We start from the raw sequence: 12,752 nt of genomic DNA on the forward strand, positions 1-12,752 counted from the left end.
TGGAGGTGACAAACAGACAAACAGAATAACAAAATCAACTAAACAATATACTTGAAAAATCTTCCATTTTGCAAGTAATAAAGGCAATGTTCTTGGGATGCCACATGGACATAGACGGCCAAATTGTCTTTTCATAGGCTTTTATGTCTTCAAATCTCTCTATTGAGTGCAGCCTGTGGCTGCTGGTTGCATCATTGGTTGGGACACGGCAATGCTGCTGATGCAGTGTCCCCCTTACCAGTACACTGGTACTCATTTTGCCAACCTTGGAAGGATGACAGGCTGAGTCAACCTCCTGGTGTTTATTAATTCAGCGGCCAACGGGGCTTGAACTCAGGACCCTGGGATCCCAAGCCGCTACCCGAACCACAAAGCCAACACCAGGCTTTACCTGCAAATGAAAACATTCTGTATACGTTTTAGCAAATATGTCTTGTGAAATGGCTTGTGTTTTGTTTGTCCCCTGAACTATCTCAGCTGGTATGACCAGTATACATGTGTGAGTTATCTTGGCTGCAACATGGTGCCTTGGGCAGGCATTTCGAGGCATTTACTTGTACCTGAAGAAATAATTTCCTGGCAGTAATGGAAGAGATAGTCATTGACATCACCAGTTAATTTACCTCTTTGAAAACTAGTTTCTGGACTTGTGAACCTTTACACCATTATCCCCAACATCCACACATGACATCCCTTTACAGTGCAGTATTCATGTCCCCACGTTTTCCAGTGCAGTGAGAAGTTTTACACAGCGAGATGCATTTTGAATTACACATTTGAATAAGGACAATAACATAACCCCCCTGGCCGCTCCCATAGGGAGTGAGTGCTTCTAGTATTTAATAATAAATAATACAGGGAGGAGAATGTACAAGAAGCAATGCAGTATGTAATAAATAAACAATAACAACTTACCCACTACTGATTACGTCCCCACAAACCAATTTAACGAACGGGATTCCTTAAATATTAAAAGCTTTAGGGTCCAAAGAAAGAGAGAGAGAGAAAAAGAGAGAAAAAGAGAGAAAAAGAGAGAGAAAGAGAGAGAAAGAGAGAGAAAGAGAAAGAAAGAGAGAGAAAGAGAGAGAAAGAGAGAGAAAGAGAGAGAAAGAGAGAGAAAGAGAGAGAAAGAGAGAGAAAGAGAGAGAAAGAGAGAGAAAGAGAGAGAAAGAGAGAGAAAGAGAGAGAAAGAGAGAGAAAGAGAGAGAAAGAGAGAGAAAGAGAGAGAAAGAGAGAGAAAGAGAGAAAGAGAGAGAAAGAGAGAGAAAGAGAGAGAGAAAGAGAGAGAAAGAGAGAGAAAGAGAGAGAAAGAGAGAGAAAGAGAGAGAAAGAGAGAGAGAGAGAGAGAGAAAGAGAGAGAAAGAGAGAGAAAGAGAGAGAAAGAGAGAGAAAGAGAGAGAAAGAGAGAGAAAGAGAGAGAAAGAGAGAGAAGAGAGAGAGAAAGAGAGAGAAAGAGAGAGAAAGAGAGAGAAAGAGAGAGAAAGAGAGAAAGAGAGAGAAAGAGAGAAAGAGAGAGAAAGAGAGAGAAAGAGAGAGAAAGAGAGAGAAAGAGAGAGAAAGAGAGAGAAAGAGAGAGAGAAAGAGAGAGAAAGAGAGAAAGAGAGAGAAAGAGAAAGAGAAAGAGAGAGAAAGAGAGAGAAAGAGAGAGAAAGAGAGAGAAAGAGAGAGAAAGAGAGAGAAAGAGAGAAAGAGAGAGAAAGAGAGAGAAAGAGAGAGAAAGAGAGAGAAAGAGAGAGAAAGAGAGAGAAAGAGAGAGAAAGAGAGAGAAAGAGAGAGAAAGAGAGAGAAAGAGAGAGAAAGAGAGAGAAAGAGAGAGAAAGAGAGAGAGAGAGAGAGAGAGAGAGAGAGAGAGAGAGAGAGAGAGAGAGAGAGAGAGAGAGAGAGAGAGAGAGAGAGAGAGAGAGAGAGAGAGAGAGAGAGAGAGAGAGAGAGAGAGAGAGAGAGAGAGAGAGAGAGAGAGAGAGAGAGAGAGAGAGAGAGAGAGAGAGAGAGAGAGAGAGAGAGAGAGAGAGAGAGAGAGAGAGAGACAAGACAGAAGAGAATTGCGGCCAAACCCAACAAAGCCTGTAGGATGGGTCAGCAGTGCCCCCGCAGGCAGCTGATGTGAATGTCTCGTGCCATAAACTGAGGAGAAGGAGAGATAGAGAGGTGTTGCTTCTGCATGGCAGCTCTCAGCCAGATGTAGCTCTCCATTCAGTGCACCTTGGTTTCTCCTACGTCCTTCGTTGCCACCGCCACTATGCATTCTGGCCGGTGCGTCACCGATAATGCCTCAAAACCCCTCCACTCTACCTGACCATTGGATGCTGCTCCAGTCGGATTGGTCGAGTGACCACTCCATGACCTCTCAACCCGAAGCTCTGAGGTATCACGGCCTAGTTGCGATGGTTCGACTGCGTTTCCCGCTAATACTTGCGTGATCGGCTTAGCGGAGCATTAAAAAACACAAATGTCAGATTGCGGAGGGTAAAACAGTAAACATAGGAGCAATACCCCGAGGCGTTCAACTGGTAGCAGCTGGATAAGATAACCAGGGAACCACTGGTAGGCATGGATGACCCACAAAATATGTAACGGAGAAGAAAGTAAATACCTATGGAATTTTTTTAATGCCATGAACAAACTTTGGTACATCATGGGTGCTAAAGGTGTGATCAAGTTTCATCAAAATTGTGTGTGTGGCTTCACAGAAGAAAGCAAATACATATTTTGATGGGCAACATCCCCAGTAAACCTCTCTTCAAATTTCAAGTCAATCGGATGAAAATTGAGGATTTTAGAAATCTCACGTAAGTTGTTGATCTTTGGCCGATGTTGACCTTTTGACCTTTTGACCTCAAAAACAATAGGCTTCTTCCTTATGACATACTCCACCATGCGGTGAAGTTTCGTGAAGATCGGTTTAAAATTGTGACCTGTTTGGTGACAAACAGACAGACAAACGGACAGACAGATGGAATAACAAAATCGACCAACCAATATCTTTGAAAAATCTTCGATTTGCAAATAACAAACAGACAAACAGACAGAAAGGGGTGAAAATATAACCTCCTTCACCTTCGATGGCAGAGATAATGAAAATAAATAAATGGGGAAAAAAATCAAAAATATGCATTTTTACCACTCACTGACATTAAAGTTCAGAACCTTCCGGGTGACATAGAAAGCTTAAATTTTGCATACCAAGGGACGTCGAAGCCGATACACCAGTAAAAATCACAGAACCATTGGAAAGCGTGCGTGAATGAAAATATAAATGAAAGAAAATAAATAAATGAAAAATAAAATAGAGGTGAGCAACTCGAGAGAATGAGGACGCAAGGTTCGTATGCTTACAATGTGTCAACATACCCCGCTAGTACAGGATCCCAGGAGTTTAGACATCTCAATCGTATGAGTCATGTACATCCACAGAGCAAAGAGAGGCAGAAGGAGCCCTCAAAGTATGAGTCAAGTGAACACGAGCTGCCGTGCAGACAGACTCTGTTGGAAGCATCGATGCATTACAGCATCACCCTCTCTTCTTTCGTTCCCCCCTTCCCTTTTTGCATGAGGACCACGTAAGCCCACAGGCTTGCATCAGGTGAGCAATGGGTTGCGAACGAGCCCCGCCTTCTTTATCTCTCTCTCTCTCTCACCCATGCTTGTCTAACTTCCCGCAGCGAATGAGGTGCCTGTGTTTGTAGTTTTATGATAAGGTTTGTCGAAGGGGCTTGTATGTGTAAGGGTAAGGTTTTTTCTTCTGCGTCATTGCATGGCTTGTGAATATGTGCCTTTTGTTAACATGACCTTTCATTTTCAAACCTGCCCGAGTGTCTTTGTCTTTTGGTTAGACTGAGTATGTAAATAGTGGATGGGAGTTTTGCCCAGAAATAGCTCTGCAGGCCATGTTGAAGACCGGATCCATCTTCTTGGCAAATGAAGAACGGCCCCAAACAGGACAAGCATATTCTGCTGTCGAACAGCACAAAGCAAGTGCAGTATTTTTTTTTTAACGTTTTTACTGTCGAGGCTACTATGAGAGCTAACACACAGAAACACACAACATGGGGAGCAGGAGACGAGAGGGGTGGGTGGGGGAAGCAAAAAAACAATGGGGAACAGAGACATTAGGAGATCTGTATGAGGGAGAGAGATGGGGTGGGGTATACGGGGTAAACAATATGGTACGAGAGGGACTTTCAGGAAGGAAAGCAGGGAATTTGAAGGAGGTGGGTTTGGAGTGGAGTAACGGGGGTAGAAAAGATTGAGGTTCTGGATGGGGTACGATAAGAGGTGGTGGTGAACAGCTGTTTTGAAGACTTGGAGGGAGGAGTGGGGTTGAAGAGAGTGTGTGAGTTTGTTCCAGAGGCAGGAAAAAAGAAGAATGGAAGAGTGAAGGTGAGCAGTGATTCTTGATTTTAGCAGTTTCACCAGAAGAGTGGTTTTGGCGGATCTTGAAGAAACAATTTATTGTTGCATGCCGAAAAGATTTATCTGTATATTTGCATGAAAGGACACCAGGGATTCATGAGGATTTAGCTAATGTCGTACATCCTTTTCTGAATGCTCACAACAGACATCTGTCGACTGAAGTCCAGCATACCGAAGCCAGGTTTCAGTGAACGAGAATGGACCCGGTGTGCTTGAACGCGAGAAGATTGCAGTTCATTCGAAGATATAGTATTTTGCATGTAAAATGTATGGCCACAGAGCTGTGGACTGTAAGAACCAAGTTAAGGACAGGGTGAGTTCTGAGATGTGGTGTCATGTACGCAGTCGTTTCAGACATGTTGTAAGCGTTTTCAGCTCATTTCCTAAAGGTGCCAATATTTGAGTGCTGAGGATTCCTGGAGCAGTACATGAAGGAAAGCATTAGCAGATAATTATTGTAACTATAAAGATAGTGAAATGTGTGCTGCCTGCCTGGTAAAAACTTGTGTTCCCCAAGATAGAGGTGTCAGATACCAAGTTAGAGTTGTATAACGGAGAGGACCTTGCATGTGGGAAGAAGCTTCCGCCGGTGAGCAATGCCTGTATCCAACCTCTTGGAGCCAGGGGTAGGATGCCAGTGGTGAAAGGGAAGGTTAGGAGCTCTTGTTTGCAGGTTTTAAGAGATACAGTTTTCAGTCTGCAGAGAGAGGAAATTTCACAAATGTTCTTCTCTGAATATATTGTTGCGAATTCGCGCCCGCCGGCGTGCAAACGGCCACGTGACTCGAATCGCGGCACGTCGCCCACCGGACGGACAATTCTGTCATGACCCTCTCGGACTAACGCCGGGAGCTAGTCACGGGTGGGCCTTTCGGCCTCACCACGATCGTGCCAATCGGCCCCCCGCGTGGGATAGGGTTGTTCGCCAAACTCGACCTACCTAAGTACCCACACGGAGGGTAGACCGGGTGATCGCACCTCGCCGCAGGTCGACTCTGGACACAGGCCACTTAAGCGACCCGTTCCATACTATCGGGATAACCGAGTGGTGTTATCGTAGGCCTCGACGGTTCCGATTAATTATCGGGCATATTAAGCCCACTACCAACCCTTTACGTGAAGCAAGATGGAGATTCAATTAAATAAAAGACGAAGCGAAACGGGAAAAACAGTTCAACATAATGCACATTTATTCCGCGGCACACGGAGAGCACACATATACAATTACAACAATTATGCACCAAAAGCAGATGAAACAAAAGAAACACAACAATGCAGATCTACAACCGACTACGCGTGCACATGGCAACACTTACACAGTTTTGCTTTACAGACGGCGCCAACAACACATTTACTCAAAAGCAAAAGAAAAGGGCCATCCTCAAAGACAAGGGGGCAGACGGGGCCTGTGGGCCGTGAGACCGGGTGGATCCTACCCGTGTCTTTGTGATGAGCCGCAAATGTGGCGGCGCGGCGGTGCCCCGACTCCGCGCTCCTTCGTGGGTTTCGTTGGCACTGCTTGGAGTGGGGTGGGAACGGGGCCCCCTTTTTGCACTATCTCAGCGCGGGGGGGGGGGGGGAAAGGAGGGAATTGTTGATGCTCTGGGGAAAGAGGATAGCTGGCTTGCTTGGGTCTCGCGACGAGCGACTCCACTGCGAGCTCGTCGCCGACCGCCGTCTTCCTTGCCTCGGACCCGAACCCTTCGGTCTCCTCCCCATTTCTCCTCAGCCGACTGCAGCAAATCACCTCGACCGCGCTCCAGGCTTCCTCTCTCTGCAGCTCCCCGACAGACTCCGAACCCCGACAGACTGCGAGCTCCGACAGACTTCTCCTCTCCAGACCCGACTTGACTCTTCTCAAACTCGCCTTGACTCTTCTCCAACTCGCCTTGACTCTTCTCCAACTGACCTTTTCTAAATTTGCCCCGCGCTCGGCGCTTTATAGTCTCGGCAAGAGAACCCATATGCAAATTTTTGGATCAGAACGAGCTCGCTGGTGGAGCCACGCTCGCCCATTGGACGGAGAAAAAGGGGCGTGAGTCTCCCCTCAAATCTCACTATCTCACGAGATCCTCGAATTTGCATATCCCGACTCTACTCCGACGCGCCTGGAGGCGGGGCTAAACCACCCCGCGCTTGCTGATTGGACGGATCAGAAGTGGGCGTGTATCATTCCTGATCCGAATTCTCCTCGGAAAGGCCGCACTTTGCATCCGCGACTCGGCGCGCGTCCCGCACGAGGCCAGGACAGCCTGACGCTCGGTGCCCACAAGCGGTGCGGGAATGGCCGCAGAAGGAGAGGTGAAGGTAGTGGAGGGTTTATTGTGGTGGTTTATGGCCATGGCGACGTTTGGAATGGTGGTGATGCGATGTTTGCGGGAGCGAGTTGTGAAGGTAAAGGTCGTGGCTGTTGGCGTTGTTGTTGTTGTGAAGCGGTGTTGCGGTTGGTGGTTGTTGTGTGATGGCGGTTGAGACGTGGTTGGTTCAAAATAAAGATAGAACAGAAAAACGGCTATCTCAAAGGGTCGCAGCCCGAATGAATAACATTTATTCCCTCTAAACAACGGGTTTGGGGCTAACTACACATGTACTTACAGAGATATCTCACCTACGGGACCTGAATGGTGGTTTGCGAATTTCCTCAACCGCAACAATATTGTTGTGCAAATGCCTTCTGGGGGTAACGTCGCATAGCACAGTGATAGTTGCTCCCATATTTTGCTTATTAGAATAAGTGTGAGGTAATGTAATTGTGATGTGGAATATGTGTCGCTTTATGTGTAGAAAGCTGTCGTCAATCTTCCCCACATGTATACGTCTAAAACTACCTTCCCTTCATACCCTTTTTAGTGTTGTTACCTTTGTAATGTCTTTATGTCCATCAAAAAGGTCGAATAGGCCCTCTGTAGGTCATCAATCTTCCCCACATGTATATGTCTAAAACTACCTTCCCTTCATACCCTTTTTAGTGTTGTTACCTTTGTAATCTGTCTTTATGTCCCTTAAAAAGGTCGAATAGGCCCTCTGGATGTCATCAATCTTCCCTACATGTATATGTCGAAAACTACCTTCCCTTCATACCTGTATTAGTGTTGTTACCTTTGTAATCTGTCTTTATGTCCCTTAAAAAGGTCAAATAGGCCCTCTGTAGGTTAGAGCAGAATTTTTTTTAACTTGTTGAGGGTGGAGGAAATTTGCTCGCCTACTCTTCATGACGGACACCGTGGAATCGTCAACATCCAAACAATTAATGCAGATAAACTGGACGTCCAGTTTAACGTCCATCCAAGCGACGGCACACACACACATTGATGAATCACTGTGTCTGCGAAACACCAGGATGACAGTTTATAGCTAAGTCAGGATTCAAACCCAGGCTCGACAGCTTAGAGGTGATTATCCGAACCTCAAAGCTATCCTGCCAGCTCAAACAGAAACATCATATTTACTTATAAGATGAGTGCTATAACAGGACATACTGAGATATTTGCCCTCAACAAAGAAGATGGAAGCATTTTCAGAAACGGTGATCGAATCATTAAATGTGGAAGAACTCTAGGAACAACTCCACTGTGAGAAGGTACAATTTACTGGTATGTCGGCGATAATAAATAAAAAAGAAGCCGTCCCGCCTGGGACGAACAATGAGATATAATTTGCATGAAAAAGCATGAAGAGCCATGAGGCTCCAGAAAATGAATTTGTTATAAATGCTATAAAAGGTGGTGGTGAACTGAGGCCCAGCAAGTAAATTAGCAAAATAACTTATGGTGCTTGGAGGAAGATGGAGAAATCCCCAAAACGTGGAAAAACTCTGAACTCAGTACCATCCATCCATCCATCCATTGGGACCACACCGTACTCTGTTCAGAGCATTGGTTTTGCTTAAGCAGTCTCCTTGGCTATTGAACACAATCCTGGACGGGTCGCCACTCCGACACAATATACCAGGAAGCTGGCACTCATTTTGCCGACCGAGGAAGGATGACAGGCAGAGTCAACCCCACCTGGTATTAATTCAACAGCCGAGTGGGATTTGAACTCAGGATTCTCAGATCCCAAGCCCACGAACTCGGTACTGATCCACAAAAATAAGATGAACCGAATGAATTACCGTCCAATTTGTCTCATTTGCAGTATTTATACGTTGTTCACACAAATTATGATAAAGACACTCAGGATTGAACTGAACAATAACTACCATGGAAGCAAGCAGATTTTAAAGGTGGACATTAAACAATATATCACCTTCATTTAATAAATAAATCAGCTTGTGGGAAAAAAACAAAACAACTTCAATCATGTGGAAACAATAGCATCACACAAGTTCCACATCCTGCTAAATATCAACTCCAGAGACATCAATATATTAAGTAAGGTATAAAATGATGGATCAGCGACCTTAGAGAACGACAGCAGAAAAACAAAATTCCTTGACATAATGGTTATGATTATATAAACCGAAATCAAACTGGGTTGGACACATAGCAAGAAGAACAGACAACTGGTATACAACAGGTTTTACAAACTGGTAACCTCGAGGAGGCCCTGGAACAAGAATGAGAACTAAAGATCAAATGGAGAGGTGAAATTGAAAAATTCCCTGGAGTAGGTTGGCGTCGAATTGCTTTGAATAGAACAGAACGGACCATGTTGAGGGAGGCATTTATTCCATCGTGGACTAATTAGGCTGATCATGTCATATCAAGTGCATTTTTATTCATACATTGAGATAACGTGAGAAATAGGGGCAATACCCCTGGTAGTGGCTGGATAAGAAAAATCAGGCAACAACTGGTAGGTGTGGATTACGCACAAAACATGTAACGGAGAAGAAAGTAAATACCTACGGATTATTTTTTTAATGGTGTGAACAAACTTTGGTACGTCACGGGTGATGAAGGTTGTGGTCAAGTTTCATCGGAATTGTGTGTGTGGTTTCGGAGAAGAAAGGAAATACATATTTTGGGGGGCAACCCCCCCCCTCACACCATACACCCCCCCCATACCCCAATTTTTTTAATGCCATGAACAAACGTTGGTACATACATGTGATGAAGGTTGTAGTGGTTTCATCAAAATTATGCGTGTAGTTTCAGAGAAGAAGTGGCAAATGTTTGTGGATGGGACGGACTGATGGACGGACGGACTGAGGAGTGGAGCTCCCCAGAACTACGTGACCGGTGAGCTAAAAATTAGACAATCACAGGATATAGTTCAACAAGAGCAAAGTCGATGGCGCGCCATCGTAGATTTTTTTTTTTTTGTATACCTTGGTCGAGGCTCGTATGAGAGCTAACACACAACTCACAGCAAGGAGGCATGAGACAAGAGGGGCGGGAGTGGAAGGGACAAAACAGTGGTGAACAGACACATTAGGTGAACTGTGGAAGGGAGAGGGATGGGGATGGGACGGGGAACATGGCGAAGAGAAGATGGACATTACAGGGACTTTCAGGAAGGAAAGCAGGAGAAATGAAGGAAGTGGGCTTGGGTGGATTATCGGGGGTAGAAAAGATCGAGGATTTGGATGAGGGAAGATAAGAGGTGGTGGTGAACAGCTGTTTTGAAAGCCTGGAGGGAAGAATGGGAAAGAATAGAGTGAGGAAGTTTATTCCAAAGGCAGGAAAAAAGAGGAATGAAAGAGTGAAGATGAGCAGTGATTCGTGATTTTGGTAGTTTTACCAGAAGGGGGTTGTTGGCGGACCTTGAGCGCCCTGTGGAAATGTGGTGGGGACAAATCGCAGAGAGAGCAGGGGGGCAAGGCTGGAGAGGAGTCGGTAGAAGACAGAAAGACCACCGACCAACCTGCGGTGATTGAGTGAGAGGCCCAAAGACTCAGCTTCATTGCGGGAGATGCCGATGATCTTAAATGCCCTGGTTTCGACGGCGTGAAGCCGAGAAAGGTGGGAGGCAGGAGCACCAGCCCAGAGGGGAGAGCAGTACTCCATCAGGCTACGGACAAAAGCTTTGTAAGTGGTCAGGAGCTCAAGAGGGCCGAGGAAGGACTTAGCACGACGGAGGATTCCCAGTCGGCGACTGGCTTTTGAGGCGAGGTTGGAAATGTGACTTTCCCAGGAAAGGTCATGGCAGATAGTGAGACCTAGAAGCTTGAAAGAAAAGACTTCTTCCAGAGGATTGTTGAGAAAGTGGATGGGGGGGTTTTCTAAACGGTCCTTTCGAAGAGACAGTGAGAGTGTGAGATTTGTCTGGATTGAAAGACATGTTCCACGTGTTGGACCAGTTTGTGATTTTATCCAGATCTGCAGTGAGCGAAGAAGCTGCTGCTTGCCGGTCTGAGGGATGACAGATGGTACGGCAGAGGGTGGAGTCGTCGGCAAAGAGAAATAGAGGATTTTCCAGAGAGTCCGAGAGATCATTGATGAAAACCAGAAAAAGAATGGGGCCCAGAACGCTACCTTGAGGAACTCCAGCCTGCACAGGAAGAGGGGATGAAAGAACTCCATTTAGGGCCACACGTTGACTGCGACAGGAGAGGAAGTCTGCGAGCCATGAGTGGAGATGGCCTTGAATACCATGGGCAGAGAGTTTGGTGAGTAGGGCAGGGTGCCAGACTGTGTCAAAAGCACGTGATATGTCCAGGGATACGGCTCGGATTTCCTGTCTGGCATTGAGGATCTCCATCCATTGATGGGAGAGTAGAAGCAGCATATCCAGGGTAGAGTGACCTGGTCTGAAACCAAATTGATGATTGGAAATCAAGCCATTGGAGAAGAGGAAGGATTTCATATCTGAGGTGATGATGGATTCCATCACCTTGCTGATGATTGGGAGAAGGCTGATTGGTCTGTAGTTATAGGGATCTGTTTTTGCACCTTTTTATGCAGGGCAGTGATGTTAGCAGATTTCCAAGCAGATGGCAGATGACCTTGGGCAAATGAGAGGGTGAATAGAACAGAGAGAGGGTGAGCAAGAGCAGAAGAGCAGGCTTTGAGGACACGTGGGCTGATGCCGTCTGGACCGGTTGCAGAATCTGACTCGAGGTTTGAAAGCAAGCTCTCCACCTTGTCAGGAGAAAAGGATACAGAGTCCAGGGACAGTTGGGTGCGACTGGGTAAAGTGGGTAGAGATAGTGATGGGTTTAGGACACAAGATTTAGCTGCAAACACCGAGTTTAGACATTCAGCTTTATCACGTGTGGAATCAGCAGTGCGGCCATTTGAGGTAAGGGAGGGGATGGAGGCGGAACATACACCAGAAACAGATTTGATTAAACGCCACCAGGATTTTGAGGAGGGAGAGAGGTTTGAGAGTTCAGACTTGAGATGAGAAAGATGTTGTTTTCTGGCTCTCCTGAGGGTAGATACACACTTGTTCCGAGCTTTGTGGAAAGAACTGAGATTGCCCTCAGTTGGGTTTGCTTTCCATGAGGCAAAGGCAAGTTGTTTCAGGACAACTGCCTCACCACAAGCTTCAGTAAACCAAGGGTGGGAGGAAGGGTAAGACAACTGAACACGAGAGGGGATAAATCTGTGCATGAGGGAGAGCAAGTTTCTTTGAAAGAATTCCCAGGATGAGTTGATGTTTGAGAAAGTAGTGATAGGAGACCAGTCTGTCAGTTTGATGGCTGCTCGGAGACCCTGCCAGTCGGCTTGAGTGAAATGCCAGACTCGACGGCGGTGAGGTGGTTCTCTGATAACAGCCAGAGAGATGTCCACTTTGACAAGGACGTGGTCAGAAGAACCAATTGGAGCGAAGGAAGAGCAGCAGATATTGTCAGGGAAATTTGTCAAAATCAGATCCAGAAGAGATGGAGTACCATTGGTTGAGATCCGGGTCGGGAAGTTGACCGATTGAGTCAGTCCTAATGAGTCGCAGAAAGCTTTAGCTGAGGTGCCATGGCAGGTGAGAGAGGTACCCACACCTAGCCAACTGGCGTGATGACAATTGAAGTCACCACATAAGAGGAAGAGAGAGTTTGGATGAGAAGATAGAAGATGGTCCATGTTTTCGGATAGTGAGGTGTAGATGGAGTCATCACTGTTCGGTGGACGGTACAGTACACATATAAACATGAGGTGGGAGTGGAGGGGAAGCCGAAGCCAGAGGTATTCCTGGGGGTGTGGGGGAGTGAGAGCAGTGCATGGAGAGTGAGGAATAGAGTCTTTGATGAAGAGAGCAACTCCCCCACCAGGACGAGGCTCAGGTCTGTCATACCGTAAGAGGGAGTAGCCAGGGAGAGATACTTGGGAGTCAGACACGTCTTGGGAGAGGAAAGTTTCTATTAGGCAGATAATGTCTGGTTTGTCAGTGGCAACCTGTATGGAAAGATCTGAAAGGTTTGAGCGAAGGCCCCGGATATTTGAGGTCCACACTTT

The 12,752-nt window shown here is 46.2% G+C and overlaps 1 protein-coding gene across 1 annotated transcript in view; it reads right to left on the bottom strand.

Moving 5' to 3' along the window:
- WRAP73 (WD repeat containing, antisense to TP73) overlaps positions 1 to 12,752 on the bottom strand; it is a 131,871-nt gene that overhangs the window by 111,572 nt on the left and 7,547 nt on the right. The gene's annotated exons all lie outside the window — the stretch shown is intronic.

The sequence above is a fragment of the Eptatretus burgeri genome, chromosome 4, assembly GCF_056783735.1.
Source record: "Eptatretus burgeri isolate ZD-2024b chromosome 4, Ebu_testis_v1, whole genome shotgun sequence".
Classification (NCBI taxonomy): domain Eukaryota; kingdom Metazoa; phylum Chordata; class Myxini; order Myxiniformes; family Myxinidae; genus Eptatretus; species Eptatretus burgeri.